Source organism: Callorhinus ursinus, unplaced genomic scaffold, assembly GCF_003265705.2.
Source record: "Callorhinus ursinus isolate GAN/ISIS: 27379988/994484 unplaced genomic scaffold, GSC_fseal_2.0 scaffold69, whole genome shotgun sequence".
Taxonomy (NCBI): Eukaryota; Metazoa; Chordata; class Mammalia; order Carnivora; family Otariidae; genus Callorhinus; species Callorhinus ursinus.
Window position 1 is genome coordinate 4,798,854 of NW_027397131.1, and position 12,847 is coordinate 4,811,700.

The following is a 12,847-nucleotide window of genomic DNA, read 5'->3' on the forward strand; positions in this document are numbered from 1 at the left end:
TGAATCTTCACAGCTACCATATGAGATTATTCTCCTCATTTTCCAGATGAGGAACAGGCACAGTAAGGATAAGGAACCTCATCAAGGTTACAAACCTAACAGGGAGTCTTGGCTTGTGCTCCTATTCTCTATTCCCTCTGCCTCTTATTATCCAACCCCTTGGAGCTTCTGTTTCTTCATCTGAATAATTAGTAGATTGTTGAGTGTGAAGCTGTACCTGCGAATCTCCAAGGCCCATCCCAGTTCTAAGACTCTGGTTTAGAATTAACAGCCTCAAAAGGAGCACTTATGACCATGGGTGGCTAAGAGAAATAGTCAAGCCGCAAAGTATCCTGGGAATGTGATAATACCCTGAAGCAGCCTCTTCAAGCCTCTAAGGATGTTTGGAGGACCTGGTTCAATGGAAGGAAATGCGCATAATTACTATTGTACATAATGTTGAGAGTTCATTCAGCTTTTCCTTGGTGGGTGCCAAAGTCTGTGTGATCAATCCAAGTATTTGTACTGTGGGCCATACCACTCTAGGTTTAGAGATGTAATGATTTTTCTCTAAGTACAGGGTGCTGGATTTGTGGGTAATAGGGCTGTTGGATGCCTCGGTCTGAGCCAGCCGTACACCCGGGGTTTGACTGATGTGTGCTTGTTACTGCCAAAGGATCGGGCCTTCCTCTCAGGTCTCTTTAGCTTAATAATCAACCCTGATTCTTCTTGCTCAAGTCAGGCCTAATTCTAGTGAAACTTGAGCATTTTCTCTGCAGGCACCACTACTCACTGTTACTGGTTCTGAAGAGGCTCCTCGCTTTCTGTCTCCGTTGCGTATGTTTACCCATCCATGACCATGTTCTCCACACCAAGAATCAGAAAACTTGAATCTGACAAAAGAATTTTGTACCATTTCAAACTGCAAAATGAATCTCAGAGATATATTTTAGATTTGGAGTTTTTTGGAATTTTTTTGTGTTTTATTGGAATAATGAATATAATATTTGAAATTTGGACTATTGTAGAGGGTCCTGCGATGTGAGGCACACTTCCCTAATTTTCTAACAATTCCCTATAAAGCTCTTAGGGGAAACCTGGAGGCCATCATAAACTTTTTATTTTTTATTTTTTACCAATCCTCATATGGTACTTCTTAATCTCTCAAATTGGTCCCCTTATCTGTTCACAATTTCATAGGTTTTACATTTTCATAAGTTTTTTCCTTGGCTGTTTAATCAGCCTCCTAAATAGTTTCCCTCCCAGTCTATCCTCTGATGTGGTTTCAAAGATTGATCATTTTGAAACACAAATCCAACAGTGTCACCCTGCTGTTTAGAACCTTCAATGCTTCCTCTTTGCTTCCTGGATAAAGCCCTCAAATGGAGATAAGAACTCACATGGTCTAACCCATTGGAGAAGATCAATTTCTCCCCCTCTTTGTCCTGCTCTGTGCCCAGGAGGCTGACCACTTGTGGGCCTCTCAGTGCCTAGCTTCTGCTTGTCTTTGGCCAATGGTAAGCACCATCAAGAGGTGTGAGAGCAGAGAGAGAGGCAGGGGTATTCTCTCCACACTCATTTTGGCACTTTGTTTCTGACACTCAAACTAGGTCTCTTCCTAATTCCAGCTCCCTCTGGGGTGGGGGGAAGGGGTCCCTCCTTTGCAGGCTCTGTTTTCCTAGGTACTGGTAACACTAGGTCTTCCCTTTGTTACGTAAGGCCCAGCAGCAGCAATTACATCCCACTGTCTGGTCTTGGGCTTTTTAACCCTGCCCACAGTGCTAAAATTATTTACCTTAAGATTCCTTCACTTGACTCTCTGGGATGTCTTCTGTTTCCTGCCAGGTCCTGACTAATACACTGTATATACAAATTGCTTAAAAATGTGGGCTATTTCTATATTTAATTATTAATATTAAATGTTTAATTATTAAATTTAAAAATGAACATCAAACACCATTAATGGAACATAAATTAAAATAAATAGATAATTGTAAATATTAAATATTGTTATGATATTAAAACATTTATGGCTATTGAGTAGAAAGCAGGATTCACATCCACCTTTGTAAAGTAAAGCAGAGGACTTGAAACACATTTCAGTTTTCCAGCTGGTTGTTTTGCCTGTGGTTTGGAATAACTGCAACGTACTTGGATGGAAAGTTGAAGAAGCTGTAGTGTGTGGGTCGGAGCGAGAAGGCGGGCACACCTCTCCATGAGGCGTACCCACGGGGGCGGGAGCGACCTGCTCGCACTGTCAGGCTGATTCTGTCCGCACTTTCCCTGCCTGTGACAATACTCTTACAGAACATGCTTGACTGCACACTTTCGTCCCTCAAGGGTGTACTTTTTTTCTAGTTCTAGTTTCATAGGTAGCTACCATGCTCGAAATCAGGCTCAAACAAGCCAAAGGAGCAGCATGTTGCCTCGCTCTCGGGTGACCATATTTTCAACCTCAAAAGACCCAAATATTTACTTGCTGAAACCATGTGGTAAACTATTTGGATTGTCCACGATTTGGACTGCATAGACCCTGTGCACCTCCATTATGTGGTGGAGAAGAGAAGGCTAAAACTTCCCATCTGGAGCTGAGATGTTGTTTGGGGCCGTCTGAAACTTTGTTATGTACAGTCCATAAGTCAGAAACTCAGGTGGAGGCCCGTGAAAAAATTGGCACGGTTTCACAGAAAGGTCCAGTTCAGTGGTCTTATGTTTATTTTAAAACAACATTAATCAATTCCACCTGTATTTTCAAAAAAAGACATTGCATTCGTTGGTACATTTGAACCTGACAGCCTGCCTTTGGGATTAAAGCCTTCTCCGGTGATCTATTATCCAATATGATTACATCATAGATCATATGAGCTGAATTTGTAACAGACACGATTCCATGAGTGAATTAACATATGAGAAATGGTCTGAGACGGTCCTGGACACATGAGGGAATTTTCTCCTTCCCTCCTTCCACACACTTCCGGAGACCCTCCGCACGCAAGCCCCAGGCAGGATTCTGAGATACTGCTATGAACAGGGGACAGGCAGAGGACACCAGCGTGGCCCCTGCATTCACCTGCCCATCTGCTTCCATCTCTGCAGCTTTGTTGCCTTCTGACTTTGGGCAGCTCCCTGAACCTCCTGGGGCCTTAGTTTCCCATCTGTAAAATGGAAACTTTAATTTGAAAAAAATAGACATATCCCTCTGTTCATCACAGTATTATTTACAGTAGCCAAGCTATAGAGGTAACCTAAGTGTCCATCGATAGATGAATGGATCAAGAAGATGAGGCATATATACACGATGGAATACTACCAAGCCATAAAAAAGAATGAGATCTTGCCATTTGCGACCGCATGGAAAAAACCAGAGGCTATTATGCTAAGTGAAAGAAGTTATACAGAAAAAAAAACAAATACCATATGACTTGGCTTATATGTGGACTCTAAAAACAAAACAGACAAACAAAACAAAACAGTAACGGACTCATAGATACAGAGAACAAACTGATGGTTGCCAGAGGGGAGGTGGGTGGTGGACGAAATAGGTGAAGGGGATTCAGAAGTACAATCTTCCAGTTATGAAATAAATAAGACAAGGGGATATAATGTACAGCACATTTGTTACAATATTGTAACATCTTCATACAGTGACAGACAGTAGCTAGACTTACTGTGGTGACTCTTTCATAATGCATATAAATACTGAATCATTAGCCTGAAACTAATACAATATTGCATGTCAACTGTTCTTCAGTTAAACAAAATAATAGAGCGTGGCAGAGTGAGGGTACTGTTGCAGCAAAAGTCCCTAACAGTTTGAGCATGCTTTCATGCATTCATTGCTATTTGGCCATTCATTCATTCAACCAAAGTTCATTAAGCAGGGTGCTACCCTATTCCTGTCACTGTGCTCTAGGGAGCAGTGATGAACAGGAGACCAGGTACCTGCTTTCAGGATTGTACAGTTTCTCTGTGCAAAAAGTGAGGACATTATAGATGTTGGGAGTCCTACATGTGGATATATGCTGGGTGCTTTGGAAACTGATACACACAAAAATTGTAATTATTTTTGATTATGGTCTTGAAACCGTGCAATGCAAGTCAGAGGGATGTGAAGTGGAAAGTGTATATATGTGTACGCACACACGCACACACACACACACACACACCGAAGGACACACATTCTATGTAGTTTTATGTTTCTGGTTTCCACTTTCATGAGGATATAGAATAGTGGTTCACAGCATGACGCCTAGATTAAAACTCCAGCCCACCTGTCATTAACTGTGGATTGGGGGCAAACTGCTTAACTTCTCTCTAGTTCGTTTTCATTAGCAGCCAAAGTGGATGATTATAATAGCACCTACTTCTTAGGTTTATGGTGGGTTGTAGTGAGCTTAGTGAGTTGGCAGTCCTCAGTGTTAGCTCTTACCAGCCTTGGATCATTTTCCTAAGGTAGAGTGGGGAGGGCACAGGCTTAGCAACCAGCCAGACCAGAGCCCGAGTCCTACTCCATTACTTACCAACCAAGCAAGTAACTTAACCTCTGAATTCCAGTTTTCTCATCTGTAAAATGAAGATAACGATACATAACCCCATGAGATTGCATAGTTCCTGGCAATTACCAGGCACTCAAAGAATAGCATTTATCCCTCTTATCCCTTTCCCTAAGATTAAAAACCGCTTGAGCCCAATAATGTGATGAAAGTAAGGGCAAGAAAAAGAAGAAATAATATTCTGGAGAATTACAAGTAAAAATACGATATAGTATGTCTTTCAGGTCATTTTTAACATTTGAAACTTTGTCCTTCTAAACAAATCTCTAAGTATGTGAGAGAATGGCTTATCCACCTCTAGTTTGTTTGTTTGTTTGTTTTTTTACTTTTATCTGTTAGAGTGTGAGTGAATGAAATGGAATTCATAGAATGGGTCTCTAGATCTGAGCCAACTGCTATAAAAACTCTAAGTTCTACTTTCTTTATTTTTATTTTCAAGTGCAGTGTCTATGTAGCTATGCCGTCATTCATAAACAGGGGAAGAGCAGCGTGTACAAAAGAACAGAAACATGTCCTGGTGTAGTTTGTCAGGAAGGAAAGTCTGCTCAGCTGGGCAGGCACTGGACGGGTGACTCAGGTCTGTGCAAATGTCCCACCCTCCCCTGGCCAACTTTTGCCTTCATCTGCCCTCCATGTTTCTGGCTTCCTGGCTGGCGTGAGGTCTGCAGAGCAATTTTAGGTTAATTTCTCTGTCTTTTCTCTAAAAGATTGAATCAGCAAAGGTCTAAGGGGGCGTGGGCCTTAGCATATCTCACAAATCACAAACTTCTTAATAAATGCTCCAAACAATAAAAATAATACAAGGCAAAGGACTTCTTCGTCCCGGGCATCACTTCTGTACCAGGTTTTCTTTAAATGCACATTCAGCGTTCTTTCTTCCCAAGGGAGTTTTATTAAATACAGCTTATTTGATGACCTGTCTTTTTCTCTCACTCTGTCTTGCAAGTACATACGCTTTTGGGCCCAAGAGAGGCCCAAAGGGCAAGGGCTGCACAGAGCTGTAAAGCCAGTAATACTGAAACTTATCTGACCCTCACCTCGTTCGCAAATCTTGCATCTTCCAGTCACTGGGGATCAAAATTCCAGATGGTAGGGACATGGTTTCTGTCCTGTCTCCGCCAACCCGCTCTCCAGCCCCTCTGCACTGTGGGGGGCAGGGGGAGAGGGTGTGTGATCAGAACATCCCTAGCTTCTCTGGGTTAAATTCCACTCGTGGGTAAAGTGTCAGTGTTGGACTAGATTTCTGAGTTCTCTTGCACGTCTGATTGCTCTGCTGAGGTGTGACTGAACAATGAACCTTCACAGGGGGTAGGGGCAATTCTCACATTCTAGCAATGGCAGCAATTCCCTGAGGCAGCGGCCACTGCTCCCAGAGCCACCTTCCACACTCTGTAAGTCCTCTGGGCTGCCTCTGCCCACTCCATTCATTGCAGTATGAGTCTGGACCCCCAGTCCTTTGAGTTTTTGACCCCTGGGTTCCAGTCTTACGCAACGTTGGAACCATGCTCCCATGTGTAAGAATGAGCTCATTTTCAGTTCTTAGTGGATCGGTGTGGACTGGCCTGAGCAGACATGGGAGTGCTGGTCATAAATTCTCTGTAAAAGAAATCTGGGAGGGGCACCTGGCTGTAGGTTAAGTGACCGACTCTTGGTCATGATCTCAGGGTCCTGGGATCGAGCCCTGCTTCGGGCTCCGTGCTCAGCACAGGGTCTGCTTGGAATTCTCTCCCTCGCCCTCTGCCCCTCCTGCTGGTGCTCTCTCTGTAAAAATAAATAATTAAATCTTAAAAAAAAATCTGGGAAAACTTGGTGGAGATGAGAACAGGGACAAGGCACCTTCAGAAACCAACTGGGGAACACAAATATTTTTCAAGGAGGGTTTCCTTGTCCTCAAAATATAATTTTATATACATGGATTTGTTCAATCAACTAACGATCAAGATAATACTTGCTTTGGTGGTTAGAGGGTATTTGAATCAAAGAAAAAACTTTCTAAAATATCTTTTATCAAAATATATGGAGAAAAGTACACACGCTATCAGTGGGCAGGTCAATGCATTCTTATAAAGTGAACACATTGAGTAACCACAAACCAGCTCAAAAATAGCACGGAGTGATAAGCCCTTATTCTATGCTCTCTCCTTCTCAGAAATACATTTTTGATGGTGTTGACAGCATCACCTCTCTCTGTTCCCTTCCAGAACCATTCCTGGGACCACCTCCCTCTCATTCTCACTGTTACTTCATTCCCCGCCCCCAATCTTTCTCCTTCTTAGGACAAAACAAAATACGTAATATGGACTAGCACTGGCCATTCTCTTCCCCATAACCAGAAAGTCAGTAAATTGGGTGGAAAGGAATGGTGTGGGGCAAAAGGGATGAACCACTGTTTTCATAGCTGTATGAAAACTTGATATGTATGGTCAGGGTCCTCAGGATTTTTGGAGCTCTCATTTTAGGTAGACTGCACCATGCAGCCAAGATGAGAAAACAGAGGCCCAGGAAGGTGAGGCAGCTTAATCTGGATTTCAGAAAACAAACCTTTGCAAAGTGTGGAGTCTTTGTGTAGGTCAGAACCAGAAGCTTCAGGCTATAAAGGGAATTCTCAGCCCCGTAATGGGTAGTGGCCCCATAATGGGTAGTGGCCCCGGGCCTCTTTGAGAAGCTGGTAGAAGGTATGGTGTCCCTTCCCAGAAATATGTATACACAGAAAATGCATATCACTTTACGGGGTCCCCACACCCAGGGACCCCCTGGATTCCTAGGAACTGTCCCCAGTCGGCTGCAATGACTCTCTGTGGGGATAGAGCACACATGCCCATTATCTTCCAGCCAAAGATCGGAGTGTACTGTCAGTGCGGTGCACCTGCCCAACGGCCTGAACTCGTACTTGGATGCCCCCTCTCTCCCAGCACGCTGTGTGCACTGCGGGTCGCCCTCCTTTCCCATGGAGCTGTCACAAAGGACAGCCCTTGGCACCCTCCCTCCTCACTGCCCAGGAGCACCGGCTCCACAAAGTTCTGGTGCCCGGTTCTCTGGGATCACTGCCAGCTGGGTATACAGCTCCGGCCAGGAGGGCGCCCGGCGGCCCCAGGAGCCTGGGAGACCCGGGGCCACTCGCCCTCATCCCTAGACCCTGGCTTCCCCCGAAAGCACTGGGTCTTCGGCGAGCCGCTGCGGGCACGCGGAGGGCGGCGGGGACGCAGAGGCGCTGGGGGACGCGCGAGTGTGCGCACCGACAGGGCGCGTGGCCGGCGGTGCCCGGCTCTCCCGAGGCCTTGGTGGCCCCGGACCGGGCGGGGGCCGCGGTCCCGGCGGTGCCCTCCCTCCGCCTGGCCGGCCCGAGCCGGGCCGGAGCCGCGAGAGCTGGAGCAGCGCCCCTACCGCCCGCTTTTCCGCCTCCATCTCCTCCGCCTCCTCCTCCTTCCCCCAACCACCCGCGCAGTCACAACCGGTTCAGACTGGCCAGGGTGCCCCGCAAAGGAGAGGGACAGGGGGGCAAACCGCGGGGAAGAACTTGCCGGGAAGGAGGAGACGGAGGAAGAGAAGGTGGAGCCCAGAGGAGGGGGCCGGCTTCCTCCCTCCCTGCACGCGGCCGCCGCCGCCGCCGCGGGGCTCGGCGGGGGCAAAGGGCGGCGGCTCCCGGGGCCGCGCGTAGCGGGACCGATTGCCCAATACTCTCGCAGGGGCCTGGGCCCCCGGATAAATACCGCCCGGCCAGCCCGGAGCAGCAGGGGAGAGCGGCGGCCGCGGTCCTCACCGCACCACCCGCCCGGCTCGCCCGGGGCTCTGCGCCCCGAGGCCGCTACCCAGGTAAAGGGCCGGAGCTCGCGGGAGGGTGCTCGGCGGCCGCCCGCGCTGCCTCGCCTCCCAGAGGCGAGAAGTAACTCCTCTGGCTCGGGGCAGCAGGAGGCGGCGGCGGCGGCGACGCTGTCACCCGCGGCCAAGCACTTTGGAACATGGTTTGGGGTGTGTGCCGGGGGCTGAGTGGCCTCGGTACGCCCGGCCCTTGATACCCGCCCCTGCGGATGGGGTGCTTCTCCGCGGTGGGCAAGTTTCCCCAGCAATCTGAGGGCCGCATTTTGCACGGAGGTGGAAGACAGAGACAGAGATAGAAAAGACCGCCAGAAAGGGGTCCTGGAGGAAGGACGGTGCCTACGGACCGGGCTCAGGGCGGAGGTCTGTCCCGGAACTGCCGAGACAGCTGCTCGTGGCAGAACGGGGGCTGGGGGGAATGCAACCAGGTGGCCCCCTGGTTCTCAGAGGGCAGCGAGGCCTCCAGGTACCCCGCCGGGGCGCTGGTGCCCGCCGCCGCCCCCGGGTGCTCTGGGGCCGGGAGGAAGGCGGCGCGCGGGTTGGCGGAGCGTACGCCGCCGCGCCAGGTTCAGCACCACCGCGTCAGTCCGGGCGACTGCCGCGGGAGGCACGGGCACCTCGGCCGCCGGGACACCGAGCGGGAACCTGGGAGGACTTGGTGCTTACCGCTCCATCTGTGGCTCGCCCCGGGTAACCTACTCTGGCTTCAGCAGCGCCAGAGGCTTTGGAAAGAGCTGACAACTATTTAAAATGTGGTCATCAAAAACAGATCAATGTTTCTTCGGTTGCCAGTTCTAATTCAGCACAGATCAATGCATCCGGGCTGTTTAGGCGGGATTTACGCTAAATAATATACTTATACAGTAAGTTATTTAATATAACATTTTTGGGACCAATTTCCTGGGTCACAATTAGTTTGGGTGTATTTTTTTTTAATCTCGAATTATCTGTACAGTAGTTCAGATTGCAGATGGATTCACCCCCCCCCCCCAGGATATTTAGTTGTTCCATCAAACTGTTAATTTGGTCTGTCCTGACAGTTTCTTAGATTCAGGTTTGCTTTAGCTCTGACAAACGGTTCTGGCTGGTTCAGGCAGAAGACTGAGGAAGCTGGGGAAGATTCCGAAGTGAAAGTATCGATATTCATTACATGATCACACCTTCTTTTAAATAACGTGTCACTAACAGGGTTAGTACCGATATCATTGCTAGAAATTTTTTTTTTAAAGGCCCAGGAAATGGAAATTACATAATAAAATAGTTCAACCTGAAAATTTGGGACAGTTCATAATTTTAGCCCCATTAAGAACATCCTTCTCTGTTGCTTCCCTTTTGTGTGTAGGCAAGTGGGGGAACAAGGATCCTTCATATCTATCGGATGAATCTAGGGAAGGACAGGTGATAAGAGGAAGTGGATCAGGAAGCTAGGAATCTCTCCCAACTTCTGGCTGTGACTCTGAAGGGACGGAGGTGAGGGTGTGGGTTGGTTGAGGTCTGAAACTCTACCAAGACAAACCAGAGCATGGTGCTTCGGGTTGGATCTGGTCGTGAAACAGGAGCTAGAAGAGGACAATTAGAAAGATGTGGCCAGATTTTCAAGCTTCATTTCCTCACCCCAATCTCTTGAACCCCCAGTTTTTGTGGTCTTTTACTCAAGTGAGATATCTCTTGAATTTTATTTATAGACAACAATTGAGTATAGAAAGCCAATTGGGAAGGTGCAAAAAAGCACAATGTCTTGTTTGTGTTAAGTATAGCTTTTCAAGAAAGTTTCACCTAATGACTTAAGTTTTAGTTAAAGATTGCAAGAGTGCATATATTTTGAGCTAGTTGGCCTTTTATTTGGGAGGTTCTTTGCAGATACCAAAGTATTCCCTGTAGATAATGATATTGAACTAGAACTTAACAACCAAGTTCAAGCAAAGAACACATGGTCCCTGCCTTCGAAGAGTTTAGTCTAGTGGGAAAAATGGGTATGTTTACAAATATACAATACAAGATAGTATAAATGGAGTCATATGGCAGTAACATCATTAGTGTGCTATTGAATGGCAGAGAAAAGGGAAGCTTCATTCAAGGTTAAGAACTAAAAAAAGTTACATAGCAGGTGTAGCATTTGAGCTGGTATTTGAAGAAGGAAGATGATTTCCTCCATTGAACGGAGCCTTGCTGGAACAAGCAAATAGCACAGATTTCTGGAAGTCCAATGTGTCCAGAGGAAGCAGAGTAGTTTGGAGTGATTGGAGCCTGGAATTTAAGATAGATAAGGCTGGGAGGTAGGATGGGGCTAGATTGGGGAGAATATGACAAGCCATATGAAGAAATTAAAAATGTGATTGAACATCATTATTGTTATTACTATTTATACCAGCAATATAGTTATACATACATCCTTAACTGTAGTTTATACCTTGAAGTTCAGTTTTGTTTATACCCTAAAATAAATAAGTGGATAAAATCTCAATGGTATTTGCTTCCTATTAACATTACTATAAAAGAGTAATGTGTTTCAAATAGCCTTTAATGCTTTATATAATTCCGACAGTTTTTCCCCCAAATCTGCAGTCTTATGGTATACCGACTCTTGGTTTGATGAACTCTGGATAGGAAGACACCTCCACTTTCCTGGGCAATATGCAGAGTAGAGCCATTGTCTGCTCTCTGTTTCAACTGCCAATAATAATACTTATTATTAATGTTTATTAAACATGATATGTCATGTGAGTCACATACCTTATTTCATCAAGGAAGAAGGCATAATTTTGATCTTAGACTGATAATTTTAAAAAGGTCACTCAGCTAAATAGATGATGGGATGAGGATTTGAAGCCAAGAAATCTCTCAAAAGCCCATCCTTTGAACTATTGTTGAACTATCAGGTAACAAGGACATAATACAGGATAACTTGTTAAAAGAAGTTAGAAATTGGGCCTGCTACCTGTAGAAGTACTTCTCTATTTTTAAACTTGCATCCTCATTCCCATCATTCTGATTTTGTTTTTTAATTGAGTTATAACTGACATACAGCATTGTATTACTTTTACATGTACTGCATAATGATTCGAAATATGTATATATTGTGAAGTGATTACCACAATAAGTTTAGTTAACATCCATCATCACACATACAGTTTGTTTTGGTGATGAGAACTTTTAAGGTCTACTCTCTCAGCAACTTTCAAATATATGATATAATATGTTACCTCTAGTCATCATATTGTACATTACTCATCATTTGATTAATTTTACTTTACAAATTCATGATGAGACATTTAAATGTTTTAACACATCTTCAAACTGTTCTATGATCTTGTGCATTTATGACACACTCAAAAGAAACTCTTCAGCACTTTGAGAAGAGATAAGATATGGATGAGAAAAACATTAGTGAATGTGACAACATTAAAAACAAAGACCAGATCTGCCAGATTCTCTGGAAGAGTGTCAATTTCAAATATTCTTCTCATTATTCCCAATAACCCTCCCAAATGTACTAGATCTTTTTGTATTTCAGCATCCCATATATGTTGCCTTGTGTCTTGAGTTTTTATTCTGAAAGTGATACAGCAAATATACTAATTTGTACGTGACATACTCAAGTGCACTCAGACAACAGATACAACTCTACATAATCATGTGGAAATTATGCAGAACATATACTAAGCAAAAGAACACACCAGTGTAGATATCCTCATCGTACAAACCGTATCAGTGTAGATGTCATCATGACACAAACCATATCACTCAAAGCGTGGCCCAAGTAGTAGCTACTACTTCAGAGAAAAGCTGAAACAAGAGCCCAGTGGCATAGGGAACATGATAACAGTATGGGATGCAGGGAAATGATTATACCAACTGTATATAAGTGTCTGGCTCTCATGTTGCCTGTTCTTAACTCTGTTAAATCTAGATCTTTTCATCTTTTCTCCGGCTCTGAGTGGTTTACAAATTCGGCCATTTTCTCTTCTGAGCCTGAGAGCAGGACTGGAAATAGGTGACTGACTGTTCACTGGATTGGTCAGTGAGGGACCATGGTGCTGGCCTCTCCTCTAGCCACGCTACCCCTAGATTGGTGGTAGCAAGTTCACAGGGTTCACCCAGGGGGAGACAGGCAAAGCAGATGATAGGTAGAGGGTGAAGAGAGCACAGGTGCAACTCTAAATGCAGGTCAGCCTTGGTCCTGTGTCAGGGAGATGTTAGAGAGTGGAAGCAACTGGAGAGAACACGTCCATTCAATGAGGGTGAAAGCTACTCAGTTCCAGCCAACTGTTATGTGGGAATAAGGGCCCCGTGTTGCCAGATCTTCTGATGGATTTTCAAGAGAATCCAAAAATTCAGATTTTTATGTGAAATCTTCCAGTTTTAAAACATTGGCAGTTGCCAAAAGTAAAATAAAAATAAAAATAAAATAAATAAAATAAAAATTGTGCGGGCCAACAAGATGCCTCTGGAGATCTAGGGATCAGATCTGGCCCGAGGGCGATCAATTTGCCAAATGA

General features: G+C 45.3%; 1 protein-coding gene across 5 annotated transcripts in view; it reads left to right on the forward strand.

Annotated features, from left to right (window-relative positions):
• Positions 1-8,112: 8,112 nt before the first annotated feature.
• Positions 8,113-12,847, forward strand: part of SLC16A9 (solute carrier family 16 member 9) — a 48,483-nt gene continuing 43,748 nt past the window's right edge. For 4 of the 5 annotated variants that reach the window (XM_025850335.2, XM_073886196.1, XM_073886197.1 and 1 more), the window contains exon 1: positions 8,205-8,345. The gene's annotated coding sequence lies outside the window, so the exon portion shown is untranslated. Of the gene's footprint in view, positions 9,212-12,847 lie in introns of all 5 variants that reach the window. The other variant, XM_073886195.1, reaches the window with a different exon arrangement.